The sequence below is a fragment of the Microtus pennsylvanicus genome, chromosome 13 (assembly GCF_037038515.1).
Source record: "Microtus pennsylvanicus isolate mMicPen1 chromosome 13, mMicPen1.hap1, whole genome shotgun sequence".
NCBI lineage: Eukaryota > Metazoa > Chordata > Mammalia > Rodentia > Cricetidae > Microtus > Microtus pennsylvanicus.
Window position 1 is genome coordinate 44,641,732 of NC_134591.1, and position 13,138 is coordinate 44,654,869.

At 39.3% G+C, this 13,138-nt stretch overlaps 1 protein-coding gene across 9 annotated transcripts in view; it reads right to left on the bottom strand.

The window, feature by feature from the left end:
• Nucleotides 1-13,138, bottom strand: part of Zfyve9 (zinc finger FYVE-type containing 9) — a 134,533-nt gene that overhangs the window by 89,089 nt on the left and 32,306 nt on the right. For 6 of the 9 annotated variants that reach the window (XM_075946849.1, XM_075946845.1, XM_075946851.1 and 3 more), the window contains exon 2: nucleotides 3,396-3,498. The gene's annotated coding sequence lies outside the window, so the exon portion shown is untranslated. Of the gene's footprint in view, nucleotides 1-2,259; nucleotides 2,378-3,395; nucleotides 3,499-13,138 lie in introns of all 9 variants that reach the window. The other 3 variants (XM_075946852.1, XM_075946848.1, XM_075946846.1) reach the window with 1 other exon arrangement.

The following is a 13,138-nucleotide window of genomic DNA, read 5'->3' on the forward strand; positions in this document are numbered from 1 at the left end:
TGGGAAGGGTCCTTTTGATTAGGATAAAGCTACATTTCCACTACAGAAGGGAGTTCATGGCTTTTGTGAAACAGAAAAATTCAGAGAAAGTTCAAGTGTAGGTAAGGGATATTTGTTTTCATTTTAATGAAGACTGATGAATCTTTTTAAATCTCTCATTTTTAAATATAATTTTAAAACTTCCCTTACTGTTATTTGACCTAAAAGTGTATGTATACACACATACACACACACACGATTTCAATGACTTAACAGAATGCCAAGTAACACCATAGTCGGAGTTAAAAAAAATGCAACTTGTTATTCCTTTATTGCTATTTAAGATTTTATAGAGTCAAAACCTACATTGGAGCCCAGGGTGACCCAGACTCTTAGGAGCTGGGATTACGTTCTGAACCATACCAGGCTTACTGATTATCCTTTTTTTGAGCAGATCAAATTTAGATTTACTAATGAAAAGTGGGAGAAAGCTCTTAAGACAGGGAGATGTTCCAAGGGAAGAATACCCTTGATTATGCCTTTAAATTAACTTATCTCTTGGTATGTGTCCATGTGTGTGTCCGTCTGTGTGTGCAGGTTCATGTGAATGTGCACGTTCACGTGGCAGGTGCAAGTGGTATACACCACTTGACACGGTATTTTCCTCAATCACTTTTCCATCTTTGTGTGTCCATGTGTGGCGGTCTGTGTGTGCACCTGTACGTGTGTCTGTGTGTGTGAGTGCAGATGTGCAAACGGCATGGCACACATATGGAGGTCAGAGGACAACCTTGGATGCTGGTCTTTGACTCCCACCTTGCTTGAGGCAGAGTACCTGCTGCTTTTCTTCTGTGCACACAAAGCTGGTTGACCCGGGAGCTTCTAGCGATTTTCTTGTCTCTGGCTTCCCACTAACAGTAGAACTGGGATCATATTGTTTACTGCCACACCTGGCCTTATGTGGGTTCTGGGTATTTAAACTGATCCTGGTTTTTGCACAGCAAGCACTTCCCCCAGAGCCATCTCCCCAGCACACTAAAGAGGTAACACCTGGTGATGTATCATTTGTGATGAGTTGTTTACTATTGGCTAAATAAGGTTTTGATGTTAGGATTAATAATTAGGGCTTAACTATTCTGCCTAATACACAGTAGATATACAATAAATGTAAGTTTGTTAGTATATTTACCAACCTTTTATCCCCTACCTTCTTTATGGTGCCTTATCCTTGCTGTCTCTAGGAAATGTTTTAGGTCTTCAAACCTTGAGACCCTGGTTTCATTTTCAAAGAAACAGCTGCGGTTCCCTGAAGACTTGGAGATTAGTGGTCTCTTATTGCATAAGTTAGAATTTATGACAAGATTCTTTACTCGCTTTCTGATAAAATGCTCATTTTACACAAAATAGTAACACACTAAATTCATTTATGTATATTTCTCTGTGAAATATACTAACATAATATAGTTTCTATATATATTTCATAGAGAAATATAATTCTTTGGATTTTTCTATATGAGGATTTTGTCTTTTTACCTCTAGAGTCTTTACTAACCAGAATCTTTAGAAATCCTGCAGAATATCAGCATTGCAGTCCCACTTATAGCACCAATCTGACTGCTGCTTTTATGTCTCCTTCCTTGGCACTTTTTGTGCCACAGTGAACATGTGTAAATTTAGACATCAAATATTACTGGGTATGTACTAGGCACCAACTATTGTCCTAGTCACTAAACTATAGTAACAAATAACCTAGTGAGCTAAATACTAACCTAAAGCAGCCCAAGGTCTCACAGGGGAGATAAATGAGCTAACTTGAAGCATAAAATACTGTGACTGGTACTAATTGATATATACATCAGGTGCTTATATGAAGCCAAAGAAGAGATGGATCTGAGTTAGTGTAAGGCGAGGGTGCATTATCAGGGTAGACTATATTATTACTAAGAACATTCCAAACATATTCCCAAGGCTATTACACAGAGAAACCTGTCTTGAAAAACTGGGGTGGGGGGTAGGGGGTGGAGTCAGGTGAGCTAAACAACTTGTTAACAGAGCTTGGACAAATAAACAGCTCAAGAAGGACGTCTTCTTGGAGGTTTATACCACGACAAGCACTGACCTGGGGACAGCATATCTAGACAGACCTGGAGCAGCACACATTATCTCTGCTTGCATTCCTTCTGTGAGGTGAGTCACAGCCACACTGAGCTGCAGGAAGGGAGTCTGGTGGACTGGGACACCCTTTGCTACAATGGTAGAAACTTCCTACAGAGGCGGTACCTGAAGGATAGGATCTTGCCACATGAAGTGCAGAAGGACAAGAAATAGCTTGCCAACTTCGGATGCAGACATTCTGGTCAAGAAAAATTATTACCAAGTGCCTCTGCGCCATCCTCAACTGAAAAGAAAGAGCTCAATTTCATATTGAACATCCATGACTTTCCTCACAATTCATGTGGAAAAAAAAAAACAACAGAGAACTCAAAAAATACAGCATTCTACTGGTGAAGGGCATGATCCATTTCTGAAACCAGCCTCACTACCATGACCTCCTGCCATTCTATAGATCTTAAATAATTTTAAGTAATTTGGGGGCAGAAAAAAAAATCTACAACTTCCAGTTAGGAAAACTCAAAGACTCTATAAGATTATAATACTTTTCTGTCTACTTGAAATTACTGCTCTCACAACTAATCTACAAATATAAAATCAAATGATGCAATTATATCTATATTTTTGATTATGTACCCCTAAAATTTTCTAATTGAATTTTGCTCTTGCATAATGACTAAGAAACAGAGACAGATATGCCACTATTCTTTCCTAATGCCATTGTTCAATCCATGTTCTTTTTTATGCTAAAACTAGCTTTCTATGATCAGTTTAACAGAAGTTGTTTCTAAAAGGAAGGAGCCAGCACTAGTAGAGAAATTAGTGTTCTAACATACTTTATAGTTATTAACCACCGCCCCCTCCAAAAAAAAAAAAAAACCCAAAACCCAGAGCTAGAGAGATGGTTCAGCAGCTAAGAGTGCATACTGCCTTTACAGAGGACTCCCGGTTCCTAGCACACATGTCAGGTGGCTCCCGATTGCCTGCTCCAGGGAATACAACACTTTCTTCTGGATGAAGCCTCTAATTCCAGTGCTAAGGAAAAAGAAGTAGGAGGCTCACAAGTTTGAACACGAGCTTGAATTACATAGCGAATTCCAGACTAGCACGGGCTACACAGATTGTCTCAAACTAATGAATATCTTACTCTGAATTAAAGTAAAATTGTTTGAAAAGCTGTACTGTTGATTGAATATGAGACATCAGTAATGAAGCACTCAGCATGTGTCCATCAACCTTGCAGTCACGGATGTAGTCCTTCTCTAGTTTAGTATCATAGAGAGATAAGACAATGGTCTCCATACCTTTCTCCTTATGAACATGATAAAGAGCAGCCTTCTCTGTGCTTGCTCATGATGCCTGCTGTGCCACTAGCCAGTCTTCTGAACCAGAATGTCCTCTTTGATCCTACAAAAAACCAGAGTGCTTATTACACTTGCTAAAACAATAAGCTCTAATTTTCATTATATAAATCTACTATAGCCAGACAAATAAAAGTAGCAGGTCTCAACAACAAATTAAAATTACATCTTCAGCCTTTAACCCCAGCACTCGGGAGGCAGAGGCAGGCGGATCTCTGTGAGTTAGAGACCAGCCTGGTCTACAAGAGCTAGTTCCAGGATAGCCTCCAAAACCACAGAGAAACCCTGTCTCAAAAAACTAAAAAAAAAAAAATAAAAAAAAATAAAAATTACATCTTCAGATTCAAAGACCTGCTTAGCATGGAAGGCAACCGAACAAACATTTTATTGAAGAAGTCAAAAATTTAAGTGTCAGAGAAGAGTAAAGAACTTCTTTGTATACTCATTTTGGGAGATTACACGTAACAAAACAACAGCAGGCAGCTCCTTTCCAATGACTTTAATGCTGGAGTCATAAAGATACTTTATTCAACAACAAGCCCTTCAGAACTCCAAAGTTAAGAAAACTGCTACCTCACAAGAATGTCCTCAAATATGATTTTTCCCTACTGTGTACACACAGAATTTTTTTTTTCCAAGACAAGGTCTCTGATGTGGGAGCCCCTCTGTGTGTTGTTTGTATTGGTTAATGAATAAAGAAACTGCTTTGGCCTGATAGGGAAGAACTTAGGTAGGCGGAGAAGACAGAAGTGAATTCTAGGAGGAAGAAAGCAGAGTCAGAGAGACGCCATGGATCCGCCAGAGACAGATGCTGGGAATTTTACCCAATAAGCCACTGCCACATGGTAATACATAGATTAATAGAAATGGGTTAAATTAATATAAGAGTTAGCCAATAAGAAACTAGAGCTAATGGACCAAGCAGTGATTTAATTAATATAGTTTCTGTGCGGTTATTTCGGGGCTAAGCTAGCAGGGCAGCCGGGATGAACAAGTGGCCTTCCTCCAAGAGGTCTCACTACTTAGCTCTGGCCAGTCTGAAATTCAGACCTTGAACTGAGCTTGAACTCAGAGATCCACCTGCCTCTTTCTCCAGAGTGCTAGGATTAAAGGTGTACACCACCAGCTTGACTGCACAGAGAATTATTAAACTGATTTAAAGGTTTCCTGCTGCAGAGAGCACCAGGTCCCATAACAGAAGGTTGTGAGCCACCATGTGAATGCTAGAAGATGAACTCAGAACCCGCAGGAAGAGAAAGCTCAGCAGTTAAGAGCACTGGCTGCTCCGGGGTTCAATTCCCAGCATCCACATGGCAACTCACACCTGTCTATAACTCCAGTTCCAGAGGATCTGGCACCCTCACACAGACATACATGCAGGCACAAAGACCAATGAACATAAAATAAAACTAAATTTTAAAAAAGAAGTTTTCCACTGAAGTTTTTATTGCCAAACAACTGCTTTCCCTCCAGATGAAGTGTCTCCATACCCCAGATGTCCCTTCTGCCTAAAAACAGTGCATCCATTAGTACAATAAATTAAACTTCACTGTTATAGTATGTTAAAGAAAAACTTCCTCAAATGTGACTTCCTTTCTCTTAAAGAATATAACAGGGAGGGGGAGGGAAATGGGAGGCGGTGGCGGGGAAGAGACAGAAATCTTTAATAAATAAATAAATTAATTAAAAAAATAAAAAATTAAAAAAAAATAAAAAGAATATAACAATACCCATGGAGTTAGAGTAGTCCAACTTACTTGCCTCTATAACTTCTTAGGGATGTTAATTTTAAATTTTCTTAAAGATTTATTCTACTTTAGGTATGTATGCATGCATGTACGCATATAGAGAGCTAGCACCACCAAGGCCAGAAGAAGGCAGATTCCCTGGTGCTGGAGTTTCATTTCCGGAGGTTGAACTTGGGTCCTCTGGGAAAGGCAGCAAGCACTCTTAACTGCTCAACTCTCTCTCCAGACCTGTGAGCTTTTTAGGGGCCTAATTTCATCTTGTACAAGACTGACAGCTGGAACAAATAAAAACAAACTAAGAAAGTATAATCATGGTATTTTCAGAACAGGTAAGATTTTTAGAGATCATTTAGCAAACACCATATTTAAATATAAAGTGAGGTGTCAGAAGAAATTTCCTGACATTATAGATGTCACATTATCTAATATGAAAATTATGTACTTAGAAAGAAAAAGTCTAAAAACTCCATTTCTAGGCACCAAAGAGAAGACAGAATGAAGCTCTCTGGTCAAGGGTTTTGCTATCTTCAAGAACACCCACCCCCCGCCATGTGAGTACGTTTTAAAACAGTGCTGCTATATTGTCTAAGGCGGTCTAGAACTTGTTAAGCAGCCCACCACTGGCCATGAAGCTTGTCTCTCAAGCACTCAGATTACAGGTGTGTGCACCACACACCAGCCCATGTGATTTCTTAATGTGACTGTGGCTGTCTTCCAAGATAGCTGCAGTCTGTCTCCTTCCTCTACACCTGGACAAGTCTTTGTGATGACCTTAACTGACAGACCTTAATGTAGGGAAACCATGTAACTTTCAAGGCCAAGCCCTCAAAGGTGAAACAGCTTATACACTATGTATGGAAACCTCAGTCTGTGGTGTATTCTTAACAATGAAGAGTTTTACCTGGTGAAAGGAACTTTACATGAAAGTGCCTCACAGAGACTTTATACAAGATGCTCAATAGATGTGAGCTATTATTTAGTAAATTGTTATTTAGCAAAAAGGACCCGAAGAAGATGGCTCTGCTGGTAATTTATATGAACTATGTAGGACCGAAAGACAGTGTGATTTTGGACCATTAAACCAACCAGTGGATTGGCCATTTATACAATTAATAACCAATCAGAATTCTTAGTCTTAAATTCAAGCCAGACCAACAAAACAGAAAAAACAAAAAGGTAACCTTATTGTTCAATTTTCTGAAAAGGCTAAATTTAGTCCTAAAAGACACCTTTTTGGATATCACCAGTTTTAATCACAGTACCAGGGGAAAATGAGATAATCTCTGAGAAGAGATTTATTCCTATAGATCAAGGTTAGAATACATGAAGGGACTAGGATCTGGAAAGCTGACATTGTTGCTGCCCAGAGTCTCACAGGGCTTCAATTTCCAAGTTATCAATCTGGCAGCACTCACAACCATCAGATTCTCAGTCAAGAGCCATGGAGAACAAGGTGGTTGCCTTCAACTAGCACATACTGAGCAAAGACAGAAGAGTCTAACAAATATTGGAAAATGTGGTTTATAACAGGTGTATCAAATACATACAGACAATAAAATCCCTAGTTCAGCCACTGATTTTAGAACAGTATTAAAAGAAAAAGCATGTTTAATTCTCATGTCTATAGTAAAACAACCCTATACCATTTAAATAAATTAACATATGTATAACACAGAGTCAGAAACCGCTGATATATATAACATCCTGGGGGTGGTTAATTTTACATGGAAATTTGCCTGAACCAATGGATGCTGAGGCATCTGATTAAAGATTGTTTTTTGATCTGTCTGTGAGAACGCTTTAAAAAAAATTAGCACTTCCATTGAGCTCAATAAACCATCTTGCCCTTCACACAATATATACACACTAACATCATGAGATTTTAGTAAGCCCTTGGCTCACAAATTATGAAGCTCCACGTCTACAATCTGCTGATAGACTTATTCTCTTTACTGGCTCTGTTTATCTAGAGAATCCTAGCGCAAAGTCATACATAGATTGATTGTTCATGACTGAACAATAATTATCAGCTCACTAGCTCAATTCCACACCTTGAATTTTTACATAGCATCCTTTCATAATTGCCTGTCTCTGCCCCATAAACATATTCTCCCCACCCTCCACTGACCCACCCAGGAGATTAAACACAGGGTCTTGCACATGCTAGACAACTACTCCAGTCTATACATTTTTATTCTAAGATAAACACCATGATCAAGTAAAGTCCATCCATCTAACCTATTGGCAATGTGTGAGCTCCTGATCTAACATGAATTAATTATAAAGATTCTCCACTGACTCTCTACCCTAACCTGGAAGATACAGCTAGAATTGGCACCTCCAAATCTTCAAGACAGCAGCATCCTTGTAGAAATTCCATGCCCCCTTTCCCATTAGTTCCAGTGGGTTACCTTAAATCCCAAAAAGTGTTAACAAATATATTTTAATAAAATAATTAAAATGAAACATCAAAACCATAGCTTCAACTTTAACAGCACACTTAAAAATTTAAAATCTGTCACTTACTCTGATGCTCTATGGCCTTAAGAAGACAATAGGAGAAACTCAGGGAGAGAAGTGTGTCTTACTAGTCGACAGTGATGAATTTATAATCTATAAATTGTGTACACAGAGAATCAAAGAATAAAGAGCATATGGGGGGGAACTATGTCCTGACATAGTGGCACACAATCTGTAATCCCAGCACTCAGAAACAGAGACTAGTGAGGACTGTTGCAAGTTCCAGACCGGCCTGGTTTATACAGCAGAATCCAGGCTAGCCAGGGCTACCCATATCTAGAAAGACTGTATGTAAAGAGCCAGTTCCCAGCACATAGGAAGCTAAACATATGAGAAGCTGGACCTACAGCAGTCCTAACAGCAGATTAAAATGCTAATCAGGATGAAAATTCAACAACTCTTTTTAGAGTCATAAAAAGAAGTGAGATCACAAGCAGAATGATTGCTCCCAAACTTGGAGAAAGTCAGGTGAATATAGACAATCACAAATTGCATGAACAGGGGGCTGGAGAGATGGCTCAGTGGTTAAGAGCATTGCCTGCTCTTCCAAAGGTCTTGAGTTCAATTCCCAGCAACCACATAGTGGCTCACAACCATCTGTAATGAGGTCTGGTGCCCTCTTCTGGCCTACAGACATACACACAGACAGAATATTGTATACATAATAAATAAATAAATACAAAAAAAAACCAAATTGCATGAACAGAAACTCATAAGCAGAAAACATTGCAAGGGGTAAGTGCTGGAGCAGGGAAATTTAGGCTGTAACTGATGAATTGCTAGAGGATTAGTGTGAATACCTCTGGAGAGTCAAAAACTCCACATCAAAGGACAGCTCCACACTCTTAGAGGAGTTTTACCTCCAAGAGCTCAAACTGTAAGAGTTACAGTCAGTATCATAGAAAAATCCCATAGAGCTTCTGTCAGGGAAAGGGATAAAAGAACAATTTTGAAATAAGCCAGTTCTTAACAAGGTCTGTCCCTGGGAGAAATTCGTTTACTAAAACACAGCCTGCTAGAGTTATATCAGAGCCTAACTGCCTGAGGCAAAGCAAATACCCAACTCTAAACCACTTTACCCATTTTGTCCCCTGGAAACAGAGGAAAAAATACTAACTAGCACTTGTAAAGTTAAGCGGTCAGAGGAAAAGGCATGTTCAGATTGTGACTTCATCACGGCACAAGAGAATGTTTCCCTTCCCTACCAACTTTATCATATTACTAAAGGTCTATTTTTATTGTTTCTTTTAACTAGTACATCATATCCTGCTACCAAGAAAAGACTACAAGGCATACTAAAAGGTAAAAACAAAACCAAACACAATTTAAAGAGATAGAGCAATCACAAAAACAGACTAAATGTGGCAGAAATACTGGAATTTTCAGATCAGTAATATAAAACTTCTATGATTAATATAAAACCTATAATAGGCAAAACAAAGTATAAGAACAGATAGGCAAGGCAAGAAAAAAGAGAGTAATTCAGAGAATGTACTAGAAAGATGTCTCAGTCAGTAAAGTGCTTGCCATACAAGTATGAGGACTTGAGAACAATTCCCAGAAGACACGTGAAGAAGCCAGGTGCGGTGACACATACTTGTAACTCCAGTGCTGGAGGCAGAAACAGGCAGATAAAGCTTGCCAGCGAGTCAGTCTAGCCTACTTGGTGAATTCCAGGCCAGTGAGGCACACTACCTCAAAAAATAAGGTGGGGCTAGAGAGACGGCTCAGCAGTGAAGGACACTGGCTGCCTTTCCTGAGGTATTGAATTTAATTCCAGCACTTACACGACAGCTCACAACTGTCTATTATGGAATCCAACGCCCTTTTACTGGTGTGCAGTACACTCAGACAAAGCATCCATATACATATAATATATAAATAAATCTTAAAACAAAACAAACAAAAACCAAACTGGGGTTGTGCTGTAGATCTTTAATCACAGCACTCAAGAGGCAGAGGCAGGTGAATCTCTGTAAGTTCAAGTTAAGTGTCTACATAATGGGTTTCGGGACAGCCAGAGCTACAGAGTGAGACGCTGTCTCAAAATAAACAAACAAACAAGGTAGCTGGCACCTAAGGAATGACACTCAAGGTTGACCTCTAAGCTTCCATATGCATACATACTTGTGAATACCCACATGTGTGCATACACACACAGCCCAAAAAGAACCCCTAAAACTGAAGAAAGACCCAAAAGGCCACACTCAGTGGAGACCCGTATTAGTGTATCACCAAACCCTCCTCAGAGAAGCCTGTTGCAGTAGATGGTGATTAACACGGAGACTCACAACTGGACAATGTGCAGAGAGAGCCCGGAAAGGGACACCTTTATCATCCCTGCCCCAAGGCTCAGGGATCTACACAGAAGAGGCCGTGGGAACGAATGTGAGCCAGAGGTGGTGACTCCAGGGCAACAGTGTTCTCCAGACACACAGGGCTGCTACACAGGAACTCACAGAGACTGAGCGTGTATAAGACCTGCACAGGTTCAACCCAGACAGAATCCCAGCATGGGAAGAGGAAGTGGGTACCACTCCTAACCAGAAAGCTACTTGCAGTTGATACCTGCTGAAAGAGTGAAAATCGGTGTTCTTCAATGAAGTGACACTGGGTATACCAACCACACTCTAGGGCAGGACTCATGCTCAGGAGTGTACAAAGTGGACTCCATGTGATTTTTTTGTGTGTGTTGGGGGGGTTGTTTTGGTTTTTTGTCTGTTTGTTTGTTTAAGAGAAAGACAGAACATGAAATTGGGAGGTGGGGGAATCAAGGAGGAGCTGGTAAAGGGAAAAGACGTGATCAAAATAGACTACATGAAAAATGTAAAAAGTAAAATAAGATTAAAAACAAAAGAAATGCTAGAAATCACAAATACTGTATCAGAAATAAAATCTGTCTCTGATAGACTTATTAAGAGAAGACGTGGCTGAGCAAAGACTCTTCTAAACGTGAGAATTTCTTAGCAGAAACCTGAGGGAAAAAAAATTAAAACACAAGAAGGAATTACTTAAAAGGAAAAAGATTTGCTTTAAAATGACAGAATTTCGTCTAATTAATATCAGATATTAAGTCCACAAGTCCAGGACATTCAGAGAACACCGAGCCACATAAAAGAGGAGCAATAGCAGCAGCAGTGTGTGTATACATGTCATATTCAAACTACAGAAGTTCAAAGAGAAAGAAAAAAATGCAAGCCAGGCATGGTATTGCTGAGAGGCAGAGGTTCAAGGCCAATCTGAAGAACATAGTCAGTTTGAGATCAGTCTGGGCTACAAGATATTCTGTCTGAAAATAAACAAAGCAAAGAGAGGGTGAGATGGCTCCAGGTAGGAGAACTGAGTTTAATCCTTGGAGCCCATAAGTGAAGCAGAAAACCAACTTCTGAGAATTGTCCAGTCCTCCACATGCGCATCATGTGTGCGTGCCCTGGACTCACATACACTGCATGCACGCATACAAAGAGTAATGAATAAAGTTTAAAAAAAGAAAAAATGCAAAAAGAAGCCACAGACAAGGGGAGGAAACATCTTACAGAAAAGCAAAGTAAAGTATTATATCCAACTTCTCCTGAAAAATCATACAAATGAGAAAGAGGGATAGAATATTTAGAGTGCTGATTGTAAGATCTAACCAACAGAGAAATCTATACTCTCTCTACAAGTTTATTCATTGTAAGTGATAGAAATAACATTAATAATCAAATCTGGTTGTATAAATGCACCAATCAAACGTCAGCAGTTTGGTCAGAGATGACTCAGTGGGTAGAGACACTTGCACATAGATCTGACAACCAGAATTCAACCCCCTGGATTGTGAGACAACTGAATCCTGACAGCTGTCCTCTGACTTCTGAAGTACATAGTAAGTTTGAGATCATGTGTGCCATAGTATGCACACACACACACACACACACACACACACACACACACACACTTGTATACAAAACACAATTACATTTTTAAAGGGTCTCCAGGACAGGCAAGGGTGGCACACACTTTCAGAGGATCTCTGTGAGTTCAAGGCCAGCCTGGTGTACAGAGTCCCAGGACAGCCAGGGCTACAGAGAAACGCTGTCTCAAAAAACAAAATAAAAAAATAAAATAAAAAAACAAAAAGGTCTCCAGCCAGGCTAATTAAGAAGGAAGAGAAGATATAAATTTCTAATACCAGAAATGAAAGAAGGGATACCACTACAGATCCTCTAGAAATTAAAAACATAAAAAGGAATACTATTGAAAAATGTTATTTAAATAAAAAACAAAAAAAACTCACAAAAATTAATACTATTGACAACCCCTATGTCCACAAACTTGATAGCATAAATGAAAAGGGTCACAAGTTAGTTAATATTCTGCTACTATAGCAAAGTATCTGAATATAATCAACTTATAAAGAAAGATTTATTGAGATATTTCAGCCCATGGTTGCTTGGCCCCATCACTTTAACACAGGAGACCACTTCATAAATATAACACCAGTACACAGACACAGACATTGAGAGCAACAATCAATAAATGGGACTTCCTGAAACTGAAAAGCCTCTGTAAGTCAAAGGACACGATAAATAAGACAAACCAATCTACAGAATGGGAAAAGCTCTTCACCAACACGTCTGACAGAGGGCTGATCTCCAAAATATATAAAGAACTCAAGAAACTAACATCAAAATACAAAACAATCCAATTTTAAAAATGGGGTATAGAGCTAAACAGAGAATTCTAAATAGAAGAATCTCAAATGGCCAAAAGACATTTAAGGAATTGTTCAACATCCTTAATCATCAAGGAAATGCAAAAAAGATGGACTCTGAGATACCATCTTATACCTGTCAAATGGCTAAGGTCAAAAATACTGAGGACAGCTTATGTTGGAGTCAGGAAAACATTCCTCCATGGCTGGTGGGAGTGCAAACTTGTACAGCTGCTTGGAAATCAGTATGGCAATTTCTCAGAAAATTGGGAATTAATCTAACTCAAGACCCAGTGATACCACTCCTGGGCATATACCCAAAGGATACTCAATTATACCACAAGAACACTTGCTCAACTATGTTCATAGCAGCATTCTTTGTAATAGCCAGAACCTGGAAACAACCTAAATGCCTCTCAACTGAAGAATGGATAAGGAAAATGTGGTACATTTACACAATGGAGTACTACTCAACTGTAAGAAACAAGAGATCATGAAATTTGCAGGCAAATGGATAGAACTAGAAAAAACCATCCTGAGTGAGGTAACCCAGACTCACAAAGACAAACCCGATATGTACTCACTCATAAGTGGATATCAGATGTAAAGCAAAGGACAACCAGACTACAATCCACAGCTCCAGAGACGCTGGGTAACAAGGAAAACCCTAAGAGGGACACATGGATCACCCAGGGAAGGGGAACTAGATGAAATCTCCTGGGTAA